The following is a 13,585-nucleotide window of genomic DNA, read 5'->3' on the forward strand; positions in this document are numbered from 1 at the left end:
GACACACAAATAAAACTCAGCGCCTTCTCCGTAACATCCAGCAGCCTCGGGGAGATTGCATTAAAAATTCATCCTTTGATTTATCTGCACTCTGCCGACCCGACGCACTCTGCCATCCTGTTTTATTGGGGGGTCTCTCTCTCTCTCTCTCTCTCATTGCCACATGTGTTCAGACCCTTACACATGAGAGCAGGGTAAACATACATCAAAATGTATGCCATAAATCATCTCTCGCAGCAAAAACAACAAACAGGCTGTCCACATCAAACCGGTCCTCTCAACTGTCCCGATAAACATTTCATAAAAAAAAAAAAAAAAGGATAAATGGAAAAACAAAACATATTCATCACTGTCTGCAAAACACCTTCATCTAAAATGTGCTGTCATCAATCAAGCTTGTAAACCAGCCACTCCAAACTACAGTACCCAGCCTGCTTTGCACTAAAGGACGAGAGTTTCTTTTCTCTGCCCTTTGCCCCCCCTTCAATGTGTCGGCATGGTTTTAAAGGTTTATAGTGGGCCTATAAAATATTACGACCGGAGCGCTAAAAGCAGATGAGCTGACATTACACTATTTCTGGGCATACTATTACAGTATTGAGTACGGCCATGGCCACAGGAGGGAAATGGCAGAACACAATAAAATAAACATAAAATGATGTCATACGGAAGAACAGGAAAACGTTCTAATGAAATATGTTTCCCTGTTTCGACAAAAGCTTTTAAAACCTTATTGATTTTATTTTTTTTTATTCTTTTAAGGGAACACGGTTATGTCTTTTACTAATTGTAGAGAACAAAGTATTTCACATTCAACATGATATGAGAAGCCAAACTGAAACCACAAAAATTGCGAAAACTTTCCGCTTGGCAACACCTCCGCCGCGTCTCCTCCAGAAACCGAGCAGGTGAACCAGCGATGACATGTACAAGGACGGAGCCATGCAGATACCAAATAATCAAGCCGAAATGTGTGTGTGTGTGTGTGTGTGTGTGTGAGAGAGAGAGAGTGAAGACGCAGAGGAGCACTGTGGACATGTAAATTCATTAAATGCAGACAGCTGAGAGGAAAGTCAATAAAGAAGCTGTTTGGTGTTTTGTGCGGTTTGCGCGGTGACACCCTTTGCCAAGGTCACCCTCAGTATTTGCTGCATCATCATAACTCAAGACTAATCACACTACTGTGTTTGCAAGCTGCGCACACACACACACTAGTCTCATTACCCTTGGTTATTTATAAGCTCAACCATGTGCCCTCTTCTGCGGGGTCCAACCTCGTCACCATCAGCAACATCTTGTTTTCTCTCAATCATTCATTTTTCTCCCCTTTCCTCCCCCCTTTCCATTCTTCCACCCTCCCCTACAAACCACTCTTCCACCCTCTCTTCCTTTCTCCGCTCATTTTTTCCTCCTTCCTCCTCTTGTTCTAGTTTTTAATAATTCTTCCTTTGCTCTGCTCGCCCCCCTCGGGGGAAAAGCTCCCACTGTCACAGGCCAAGAGCATTAATCAATCCCTCGTCTCTCTCTCTCTCTCTCTCTCTCTCTCTCTCTCTCTCTCTCTCTCTCTCTCTCTCTCTCTCTCTCTCTCTCTCTCTCCTCTCTCTCTCTCTCTCTCTCTCTCTCTCTCTCTCTCTCTCTCTCTCTCTCTCTCTCTCTCTCTCTCTCTCTCTCTCTCTCTCTCTCTCTCTCTCTCTCTCTCTCTCTCTCTCTCTCTCTCTCTCTCTCTCTCACCTCACTTCTCTCCCCCCATTTCTTCATTCCACACTTCTCTCTTTGCTTCCCATATCCTTTGCGCTTTTCATCTACCAGGTTTCTGTCCATCATTTATGTTTTTACGGTCTCATCTGCCCCACTTGTCGTTTCCTCCTCCGCTGCTCTCTTTGATCTTTTGAGACGCCCTCTCATCCTCCTTAACAACACACTAGCTGTTTTTCTGCATCTTCTTCCTCTCGTAACACGGCTCTTGTGCTAAGGAACAAACCTCGTTTTTTTTCATTTATTGTCAACAAATGAATACAGGCAGGATTTGACACGTTGATTCCTTGCATAATTACTCAACTATAGGAATATAAGCTTATGGAGGAGAACAAATTCATTGCCTTCGGATCAGAATCACAAGAAAAACATCTAAAACCTAATAAACAGCCCAAGAGTAATTAGACTGCTTGTGGTTTTTCTGTTTAACACCCCTGTCCTCTTCTGTTTCCTTTCATTGTTCTTCTTCTTCTTCACCTCCTCTATCGCTTTCAGTCTTCTCCTTCTCCTCTTTCCTCAATGTCAGCATGTATCCTGTGGACTTCCGCCCTGTCCACAAATCTACACAATCTCTTATCTTGAACTCTTACACCCTCTAGTCTGGAGAGTGTGTCCTTACTCGAATGTGGATAATTCACCAGCATCCAAGCAAACACAACCACAACACAGGCATTCTCAGACACACACACCACACACAGTGTATTACCATGCCTGCAGGAAGGGTGGTCGCACGGTTCCTTCCTTCTGACGCCCCTCTTCTGGAGTTGCTGTGCTCGTGGTGGGGTGCGGGGGGTTACCAGTCAGGATGTTGCTGTCACGCCGTTTACGCTCCTCATGTGCTCCTCTGTCACTCTGGCCACCGCTCTACGAGAGGTTGTGCTTCTAAGAAGGGATGGAGGAACGGAGAGAGGAAGGGGAGAAAAGAATGAAAGGATGAAAGGATGAAAGGTTAATCGGCGCATCAACAACTATAGGAAGGTAGTGTCAAGGGGGGGAAATTGCAATTCTGCTTCTTCTCTTCCAGATAAAAACACCAAAAAAAGTAAATACATGTAGATTTTAAACATAACTAAACTATTAATACAACAGAATATGTTTTAAAAACCAGCATCAAACCCCATCACAATAAACCAGCATTAGTCTAACCCCATACCTTCATTCCCCCTTCAACACCCAATTTACTCTCACATGGGCTGCAGTCCCCGTCCTTGAGTAAAAGATCTGACAGAATGGTTGATCAACCCATGTGGAAACACACACACACACACACACACAACTACCTACAACACACGCACACAGGCTTTCATTTATTTTTCATGAGCTGGCAGGGGTCTGAGGGAGGGGGATGTAATACAAATATGTTCTTGTTTCTATACACTGGGTTACACACTTAAGCCACACCCTCCTCCATTTACATGCACACACACAGACTAATTGACAGTCTATATGTAAACTAGTCTTTCTTCTGTTCTTCTGGAAAAAGATACATATGTACACACACACTATATATATATATATATATATATGTATATTATATATATATATACACACTATATATATATATATATATATATTGTATACTATGTATTACTATAATAATATGTATTACTGGAGAAATGTTTTAGAGCTTCCGAATCCCCCCGTGATGAACAGTAGAGAAAGGGAACAGCAAGAGTGGGGACAGAACAGGGAGTGACAAAACTCAGAGCTGGACATGAAATTACAATGTTTAGTGCTCGGCGAGAGCCGGACCGCTGTGCTAGAGTGGTCCTTCCGATACTATTTGTGACAGTTATGTTTCTAACCTTATCCCTTCCTGGCTTTTAGTCCTTTCAGTGAACAGAGGTGACAGTAAAATAATACTGAAAACAGAGAAAGCTCTATTTAACACACAGAACAAAATTAAATTATCATTAAATTATTCAAGGTCAGTAAACTAATTATTTATGGTTTTCTTAATGATCTAAAAAAAAAGTAAAATAACTGCAACCTTGAACTTCAAGGTTTAGCTCATCTTAGGGCTCCGTAAAGTAACCGAAACATCTGGTGACGCTCTGAAAACACAGGCGGAGCGAGCCGAGCTGAACAGATACACAGCGCTCCTATTCACAACACGAAGTGTCAACAGTAGCACCGCTGACAGTACACAGACGCATCTGGTCCAACTCAAACCACAGCAATGACATTTATAGAGCTGCGCATGTGTTCACACAAGAGTGGTTGAGATGATTCCTCAAAGGTCTTCCACAGTCACGGGTTGCCTATTCAAGCAGGTGTGGAGAAATGCAGCAGCCTTAATTTCATTTAAAACGAAAAAACAAGACATTTTTGACTATTTATTGTTGAAAAATTGAGCTAAAATGGGATTTAAAAATAAGAAAAACCTGATGATGACAAAAATTGGGCATGGTAGCAAAAATCATTATCATTATCCGTTCATCAGCTGATTATTTTCTCCATTGATCAACTAGTCTATGAAAATATCAAGGGAAAAAAATGGCCATCAGTTTCCCAGAACTTAATGATGCTTTAAATTTTCAAATTTTCTTGTCTCGTCTGAGCAAAAGTCCAAAACCCTCTATTAGAGTCCACTACAGACACCAGACTGCAGGACTATCACTGTCAGTTTTCTTTTCATATGCTCTACCTGATAAATAAACACCGTCTCTTCTGTGCAGAGTATCTCATCACCTTGAGGCTGCTGAACATACATCCAGGATTCTATCTGGATGCTGTCGGGGGACCGAAAAGATAAGCACACATGTGAATGTTGGTGAGCGGACCTGCTGGAGGGGGGGATTAAATGGTGGTGAAGCTGCAGCCTCTCAGTGAACGCTCAGCGGACTCTAGAGGGAGCGAGAGCGAGGAGACGGATAGAGATGCACGGAGTAGTTAAAGAAAGGTCAGTGAGATGTGCATGAACAGGAGGAGCACATAGGCGAGCGGGCAAAAAAGAGACAAAGATCAGAACTATAAGGAGAATACGAAGAGGTGTATGGGGACAGAGGGGAAAGGGATAAACAACATGAATGGCAGATATTGAGCTGGCGCCTCGGGCAAACAGACTCCACCGGAGGGCTGCTCCTCATTTCCTCTCCAGGTCTCCTTCTCTAAGCCACTGGCCCGCCACACTGGCAGTCACCTCCTCAGCGCAGCTGGCAGCGACGGTGTCTGTGTGTCTGTGCACTTGTGCTTTTGCCAGTTTTACCTTACAGCCAACACTTTGTGCCCGAGGGGGTTAAAGCTCTCTTCCAGCTTGGCCTGGCCACTTAGGATTGTGTATGCGCAGTATAATATAGTGCGCATACACACAAACACAGACACCCTGCCAAGAAGCACAATAACAACGTGCCAGCCCCCCCCCCCCCCATTCGATTTTCATTATCGGAACAGTTCAGTGATAAACAACAACACCACCAATTCCCTCCCTTTGTTTCCTTCTCATTTTGTCGTTAATTAAAACCATGTGTACACGACTGAAAAATACACCCGTGCACAAATATTAAAGTCTGAATCCGAGCTTAAAGGAAGCCCTGGATCTTCAGAACAACATGTGGCCTACAGTGTACCGGTCCTCTGTCTCCCACTGGGACTGAGGGCGACTGAGAGGACCATGTTCTCACAGGCAGGGCGACGTGTCGCCTGTCTGTTCATGAATTCTCTTGCGGATTTGTCTTCCTTGGGCTCAAGCTGACCAATTATTACATGCCTCCCACCAGTATCCACTCTCCCTTTTTCTTCTTCTCTCATATTCACACCATTCTGGTGGGACATTTAATGACGGAGTTTTTCTCCAGAGCAGAAAGGATGAGGGGAAAACTGGCAGAGGCCCGGCCTCATTAACACTGGTGGTGGCTCATCGACATTAGCATGTGCACACACACACACATGCGCGCCATCACCTCAATTTGGTTCCATAGTTATTGAATATATTTCCCCTTCGAAGTTCATGCATAAGGAAACACACACCTGTGCTGTGTCCTTCCTACGCCAAGAGTCGGTGAAAACGTCCCATTTTCCCTCCGGAGATGAAAGGATTGAGGCAGAGGATAAGGAACCAGGGAAGGGAAGTGATTGCACGCTACAGGAGAGATAGCGCAACCGGGGAATTTTGCTGAGATGGTTCGGAGCAGCAATTTACACCTTTCTCATCAGATAACCATCAAATGAAGATGAGCAGTGGAAGACACGGAGTGAAGGGAGACAGAGGATTGAGGAAAAGCCAGAGTGTGCTAATTAGTTTCGGAGGAGCTTATTTTCACAATGCATCGCCTTTTTAGAGTTTTGTTTATCTGCTTAATATTGTAATCAGATAATCAGTCATGTTGTGGACTGATGATCAATGATGAAGGCCCGGTTGGAAGTGTTTCGTCCATATCAAAATTCAAGACACGCCGTCAATATTTCGCCAGTGAAAGGATCTCCAATTAATGGACGGTTACATGCACGGGTAGCTGGAGGACGGACGTAATACAGCCACAACCAAAAAGTCCCGGCGCATGAATTACAAAGCTACAAATTAGTATCTTTTTGTGTTGGGGAGTTTTTAGAGAACCCCCAAAACTAATGATCTACTGTAAAAAAAAACATCTGTAGTGCGATTATAGCCGAGACAGCCCTCGGCCCTGTCCCAAGGAAAAAGACGCTAGATATCATCTCGCACAAACAGAGTCCACTGGTTTGCTTTATACAAGCTTACATCGCTCGGTGTATTTCACGACCACCTCGCTAGTCATCGCTTTCCCTTTATTTCTTTAGCTTATCACAATTTTACCGCAAGCCCAAGGGGATGTCTTCAAATCGGTTGTTTTACCCGAACGGTCCCAAACCCAAAATCTATATTCAGATATTCAGGTAACCGAAATATTAAACAAAGAAAAGCAACACATTTCCTCATTCAAACCAGCAATTGGTCACGTTAATGAGAATTCGACAGACAGACATACAGACGGATGGGCAGACAACCCCAAAAAACATAATATATACAATAAGATAAAAAGTGGATGCTGAGGAACCCTTAATAAGGTAACAGGCTTTGTAACGTACTTGCAGCTCTGTGGATTCCTTCCAGTTCCACTGTAAAGACGTCTCTATGCACTCCAATGAAGCAGCCCTATGAAGCTAATCTTGAGCAGGTGTAAATATGGCTGATGTTTCTGGCAGTTATGTTATTCTGAAGTTATTTTAGAACTCAACTGTTGATTTTTCTCTTTTTATTTGAAGTATTTTTGCTCTCATGATTGCTCTTCTCACCAGTGCTATTTCTGATCCTGTTGAAAACATTCATCACACACATTCATCACACACACCCTTAAAGCCTGTTTGTTTGAGAGTGTGAGTCGCCTCTGTGTGTTATATTAGTGCCGACTTGTGTGTGGCTGGCTCCAGAGTTATTGGTGCCATAATGTTTGCATCTGGGAAAACATCTGCAAAAGTGTGTGCTAATGCGTTGGACAAACATGCACACCAGCACGCACACACACACACACACACACACACACACAAACAGAAAATGGATGGAGAATCACGCTCCCTTACACCTCTCTCTAACCATCTCTGTTGTGAAGAGTATGCATTGTGTAAACCGGTGCTATAGCTGACTGCGATGTTTTCCTGTCTGTTCCTCTACTGGGGTGAGACAGATAGAGACAGATGGTGAGACAAGCGGTCAGAAATATCGACAGCGTTGCAGGAAGAGAGATGCATGCTGGGACGGAGATAGAAAGAGTCTCCTTTCTAAAGCTCTTTTTTTATGACTGCGGAGGAGATTGCACGGGAAAGCTTCAAAAGTGGTGAGACGGTCAAAAAGAATATTCTCTCTGTTCTTCATGAAAATGTAAAAGTAAATACTGAATTTAGCTTAAAATGAAGATTCTCTAGACACTCGTGTATTTTCTTTACATGTCCGTTTTCCACACAATCTTTACGCTTCATCTGCTTTTCTCATCTATTTTCTTATTTCCACTCTGTCTTTATATCTGCTCTGAGCTGCCAACGGAGCAGTTAAAAAGCTTGAAGTACAGCAGACTCGACTTCAAACAGGCTGCCTGGAAAAGAGAAGTTGCAATATGAAGGCTGGAGAAAGCAGGGCCCAGGGTCTTCTTTTGTTGCCACGAGAGTTAAATGGCTCATAGTCATGCTGATAAAGTAGTTATGATTAAAAAAACAAAAAACAGTTACCATTTAATACCATTTACATGCTACCATTTGCACAAGGAGAGCAGCAAAGACTACTCGCCAGTTGCAGGATTTCATAATGTCAAAACTATAACAAGCACCACAAATATGCCAAGCTAAATGGATTACATTTAGACAAACACACACTGAACATCCTCATTAACTACCAATGCAACTTAGTGACAATGTGACACCAAACAGTCCAGTTATGCAGTGTAACCTCCCATAATGAACTGATTTCCTTCCCAGAAATAAAACAACAATTTCTTCCCCAGAAGACAACTTACATTTCTTTTTAGTTCTACACTCCCGTACCTTCCTCGAATTAAGGAAGTACTTCCTTTGTAGATAAGGAGTCACGAGAAGAAGAAGAAACAGACAATAACAATATCCAGGGTGTGAAAATCTGGATAACGAAGGTCTAGCGTAAGGAAAACTTGAGTCAAACAGAGGAAGGGAGACACTTCAAAGAGAGAGAGAGAGAGAGAGAGAGAAGCCTCTTGGTTAGATACACTGTTCCTTTTATTGATTTAGGGCCGGAGGCAAAGGTTGGACACTCTGAGCCCTCTTGTTCTTGTTGCACTCGGTGTGCAGTATGTGGAGACCATTTATCCAGATGTGAGGGGCACGTCCTGTGGAGGCTAGAGTAAGCTTGCCGCACAGCCAAAGTAAGAGGCTGTAGTCCATTGACAGTTGAGAGATATGCCCAGATAAGACGAGTGTATAAGGTTGCCTTCGCTAGTTCACCGTTAAGGCTTTACTGGCTCACATAGCGTAGGAGGTCAGGCATTCCTTGCACCGGAATTGCGAAAGGAATACAGCCAGGCATCAAAATATGAGTGGAATGCCTGGCCAGTAGCGGTTCAATCTTTTTGTGAATGAGGAACTACACCGAGTAGAACCCCGAGGTGTCTGAGAGAACCTGGAAGTGCAACGGTGAGATCACCCTCAGAGAGAAACAGAGAGTGGTCGTGAGAAGCTCCTTTGATATGAATGTAATGGAGGAGTTAGCAGTAAGAGAAAGCAGCTAGGTTGTTAACTGTCTAACAGATCTTGAGACTGAACTTAAATTCTGCAAAAATGCAGTTCCCCCCCCCCCCCCCCGTACAAATACACCACAAGGTTCAGGAAACAGCCAAAACACAAGAATGCACGAGCCTCTTTAACATACTCCTTACATAGTGAGGCATGCTCAGGAGGAGGTGACATGCTGTGGATATCGTCTGCATTATGCCTCATTAATGCAGAACTATGCAGCACTATAGACACATGCTTTAAGGATATTGGAACAAAGGACACCGGGGGATATGGACTCAGGTATGAACTGCATGTGCGTCACGATGAAGGTGGGGAAGCGTGTTGTTGTCTGTTAATTCTTCGTTGCCTTTCTCTTAAAGGTGTATGTACACATTTTAAATAATGTATATTCCTTCATGGCTGCTTTTGCCATCTCTCTCTCTCTGTCTGTTTTTCTCTCTCTCCTTTCTCCAATCTGCTCCTTCCTTATCGATTGATTTATGTTGTTGTTATTCTGGTTCGTTTTCTTTGTCCGTTTCTCGACAACACTGCAATTGTTGAGCACTTGGCATGGAGATGAATTAAGAGGTGTGACAACAGGCAGAACAACTGCCAACTGCAACTTGAAATCACTGTCAGGAATTGGCGCATTAAAACATCACAAAATTAATTTAAAACCAGGGCTCTGGATTCCAGTCCTCGGAACAACGGGCGCTGCTGGAGAGTGAAGGGGAATACAATATATATTTCCATACATGTTAACATTAAAATTTGTACACTTTAAGACATTTATGTGTTTTTTTTAGTTTTATGTAATGGCGAACTAGACTTCTATAATTGCTAAGTTTCATTTATTGATGTTTTCAGTAACAATGCAATTTTAATGGTTACATATTCTGGAGAAAAATGTCTAACACTAAAAAGTAAGCGCGAGTGTCCTCTCCTCACAGTGGACACTCACCGACTCCACTGAACAAAACACAAAAGCAATTACTTCTCATACCGACTACCTTGCTGATTTCCCCGCTGATCTCAACTTACGCACCTGGTCTGTTCCAATTCATCTCCTCCCTCCTCCTCCTCTTATGTTTTATGTTCAGTGTCAGTATGTCTGTTATTACATGCGATTGTCAGCCTTATTTGGTTACGTTTGTTTATGGTTTCTTTTGTGACGAGAAGAGGATGAATGACCATTCTAATCCGTGATTGCTGATGAGCTCCTTTTAGGTAACATTTTCACATCTGTAACAACCCTGCCACCCTGTATATGTTTTAGAGCGCTACAGTACGGTTCTGTGCAGGTGGAGGCCAGAGGAGGTCAGACCACAGAGTATTGATGAGATGGCAGAAAGCAGAGGAAACGCTGATGTTGCTTCTGGAAGAGAAATAGATAACATTGACAGCAACTCCCCTCGGTCGATTATTAAAATGCAGAAAAGCAGCGTGTGTGTGTGTGTGTGTAGCTTCTGCTGACTGGCTGACCGACCGACTAGGCTATCTGGCTACCTATCTACATAATACATTTGTGCATCCGCATCATCTTAAAATTAGCATAGCATTAGTCATCTCAGACACACCTGTCATCTCCATGGGTTACCTTACTTTTAACTGAAAACTTAACTGCCACACACATACAATTGAATACTGTCCTGCGTCAGCGTGGGGAATAAATAGACTATCACTACGCCAGAACTGAAGCACGCTGCAACTGTGTGTGTGTGTGTGTGTGTGTGTGTGTGTGTGTGTGTGTGTGTGTGTGTGTGTGTGTGTGTGTATGTGCTGGTAGGCTCCTGCTGTGCTGATTTCAGCAGGAACAGATGGTGCTGCCAGCGCTCTGCCGAGGCTCCACAGTCCATAGTCTGTGGGAAGAATGTGCATACAGTGTGTGTGTGTGTGTGTTTCCTTTTTACCATAAACCTACCGCACTACTTTACTTACTACCGTCCATGCTGATTGTTGCAGTGTAAGTGATATCCTAGTGGTCTTTGGCCTAGTTGTCTGATCCATTGACACTTCGCAGCTTAATCCCGCTTGAAAGGCTCTTTACTGCTAAGCTCATGTTTGCCAACACACAAAGCTGTAACACTCCCACCCCTGTGTGTGCGCGTGTGTGTGTGTGTTTGTCCGAGCAGGTTTGTGAATATGTAAGTGGATATAAACACTTATCACATAAATGCAAGTATTGCCAAAAAGGAGTGTGCGTGTTTGCTGCATCCCACTGACACTTTTATTAATTAATAATGAACAAATACACAAATAAACAAATTAATTAATATCAAAACAAAGAGTGCTACTGACACACAGCACTCATTCATGGTTACGGTAGGTACAAAAAAAAGAGGCTGGCAGGAGAGAGAGGTGAGATATAGAAAGAAAGAATAAATATAGAATGTGAATCTCTGAAGATCTCATGTTTGGTCCAGCTGTATCTTCATAACATCTATTGAAACAATGAGGTTCAAGGCTTGAGGTAAAGCACAAGAATGGGTCGCAGAGGAATCAAAACGGGTCTCTTCAATTATTTTGGAGAGAATTGACAATTGATTGTCAGAAGGGGTCGTCGATGGATTGTTGTTATTCTGAAACGTATATGTTACAGTACGATGTGTGAGCGCATGAGGACAGCTAGGGTCGTCCAGATGTGGACCAATTCCCTAATGGGCTTCTACTCCACAGCTGTCAAACACACACACACACACACACACAGACACACACACACACACACACACACACACACGCTTTTAGTGCTTGATATCCCAGTGGTGTGTCCATTCTCTCTCTCTGTCCATTTTCATTAATAGAAGCAGTAGCGGCAGATGAGCAGATTAGCGTCGTGTATTACGAAAGCAGATCACATTGAAGGATCAAGTGTTTTTAAGAAATTAATTTTTACAGGATGCAATCAGAGTGACATCATTAATAAACAACCTTCAGTGACTTTGGAGAGGATGCATCCCCTCATGCCGTCTCTTTTCTGTTTCTGTTTCTCTCTTTAGCTGTTGCTCGTCTGCGTCTCAGTTCTCTGTTCAAACAGCAGAGAAATTCTCTTGAATACAGATCGCTTCCTCCTTCAGCTGAAATGACTGAATTCACGGACTTTGCCAAGTATCGATTTTAAGGCAGAACGCAGCAGGAGAAAGTTTCTCTTCTGTACTCTTCTATTATTTGAAATGCAGCTCACAAGTAAGATAATAACAGTCCCAAGTAAACACACAAATAGCGTTGCTGATTGTGCACTGATACACAAATTAAACATGTTTGTGTACTCATTCCGTCTTACAGTATAAATTGTGTACTACATCAGCTTCTTTTTTTTTTTATCTCCCCGCCCCCTACTTCTTCATCTGCACAGCTTCAGCTGATCAGTGACTCCATTCATTCCAGGTCAATTTGGGCAGTGTGCTAGATATGGCCGTTTCATTACACACTTCCTTCCTGTCGGCCTCTCCGACTCTGGTGAGAAGACGGAGAGACTGAGTGGGAGCAAGGGAGGGACAGGAGGGAGAGGGAGAGAGAGAGGAAAGGCAGGATTTAAGTGGGAGAAAAAGCATAAGGGAGGTTAGAAAGATGAGAACAAGAGAGGGAAAAGGCAATAAAGGAACAGAACGAGGGAGATGGAAAAGGTGCATGTGTGGTGAAGAGAGGGACTTAAGCGGAATATGATGCGTAAGTGTGGGAGGTGGAGGATGAGAGATTAGGGAGATAGAAATCAGGATGGCATAAAGGACAGAGAACGACAGGGTGTGCCTGATTTAGATAAGAATAATAGAGCCACAAGGAAGGACGTGCAGAGCAGAAGGAAAAGGGAGGTGAGGGAGGAAAAGTGGGGAAGTAGTGAAGAATATAGACTGCAAGGGAGAGTAGCAGAACGAAGCGGGAAACATGGATGAACGGAGAAAGGTGGAGACGGGAAGGAAGGAAGGGGAGGCAGGAGGAAGAAAGGACAAGGGAGAGGATGTGAAGGAGGAAAAGAGGGTTAGAATAGAAAGAAGGGATGAAGTGAGGCATGACTGAAATGATTAATTTCAGCCGTCTTCTTCACACTTTATAACAAAATGTTTTATATTAATATTAAAACAAACTTTACAGGAACAGGACTTGTCGTTAATAATTAACCATTAATTATCATTAATTCACTAAATTGTATTTCCTGCCCTTTTAAATCTGCAGTCTGTCTGGCCCAAGGCTGCCTCCATTAGAACCAGAGATTTAAAGATCATTTCATTAATAAGGAAGGTCTAGTGACAAGAGAAACTCAAATAACCCACATGGTCTCACACACACACACACACATGTGTGATGACACCCTTCAGGAGCTGAGGTCTGACAGCTCACTGTGTCTGTCAGTACAACACTCTCTTATTCAAGCCCCAGATTCTTATGAAATTATTCTGCTCCTCACTTCATCTTCCTTCTTTTTCAATATGTTTTTTCTCCTTCAGCCTCTTTTGTGTGCGAGTGTTAAATGTCAAACGGTTCAACTGGAACAGCCGTGGTCACTAACGAGCAGCCAAGAAAGAAAGGAAGTGTAGAAAACAGAGGAAAGAGATCCTTAACTCCGTCCCTGGGTGAAGTGTTTCTCAGCAATCAGGTCGGCTATTTTTGGGGGTCGGATGTTGTTTAAAAAACGGCGATA

At 43.2% G+C, this 13,585-nt stretch overlaps 1 long non-coding RNA gene across 1 annotated transcript in view; it reads right to left on the reverse strand.

Annotated features, from left to right (window-relative positions):
- Positions 1 to 6: 6 nt before the first annotated feature.
- Positions 7 to 13,585, reverse strand: part of LOC142935548 (uncharacterized) — a 36,945-nt gene continuing 23,366 nt past the window's right edge. Inside the window, exon 3 of the long non-coding RNA XR_012947867.1 lies at positions 7 to 2,637. This is a non-coding gene — a long non-coding RNA (uncharacterized LOC142935548). The remainder of the gene's footprint in view (positions 2,638 to 13,585) is intronic.

This window comes from Anarhichas minor, unplaced genomic scaffold, assembly GCF_050575085.1.
Source record: "Anarhichas minor isolate MPS153535 unplaced genomic scaffold, ASM5057508v1 ptg000073l, whole genome shotgun sequence".
Taxonomy (NCBI): Eukaryota; Metazoa; Chordata; class Actinopteri; order Perciformes; family Anarhichadidae; genus Anarhichas; species Anarhichas minor.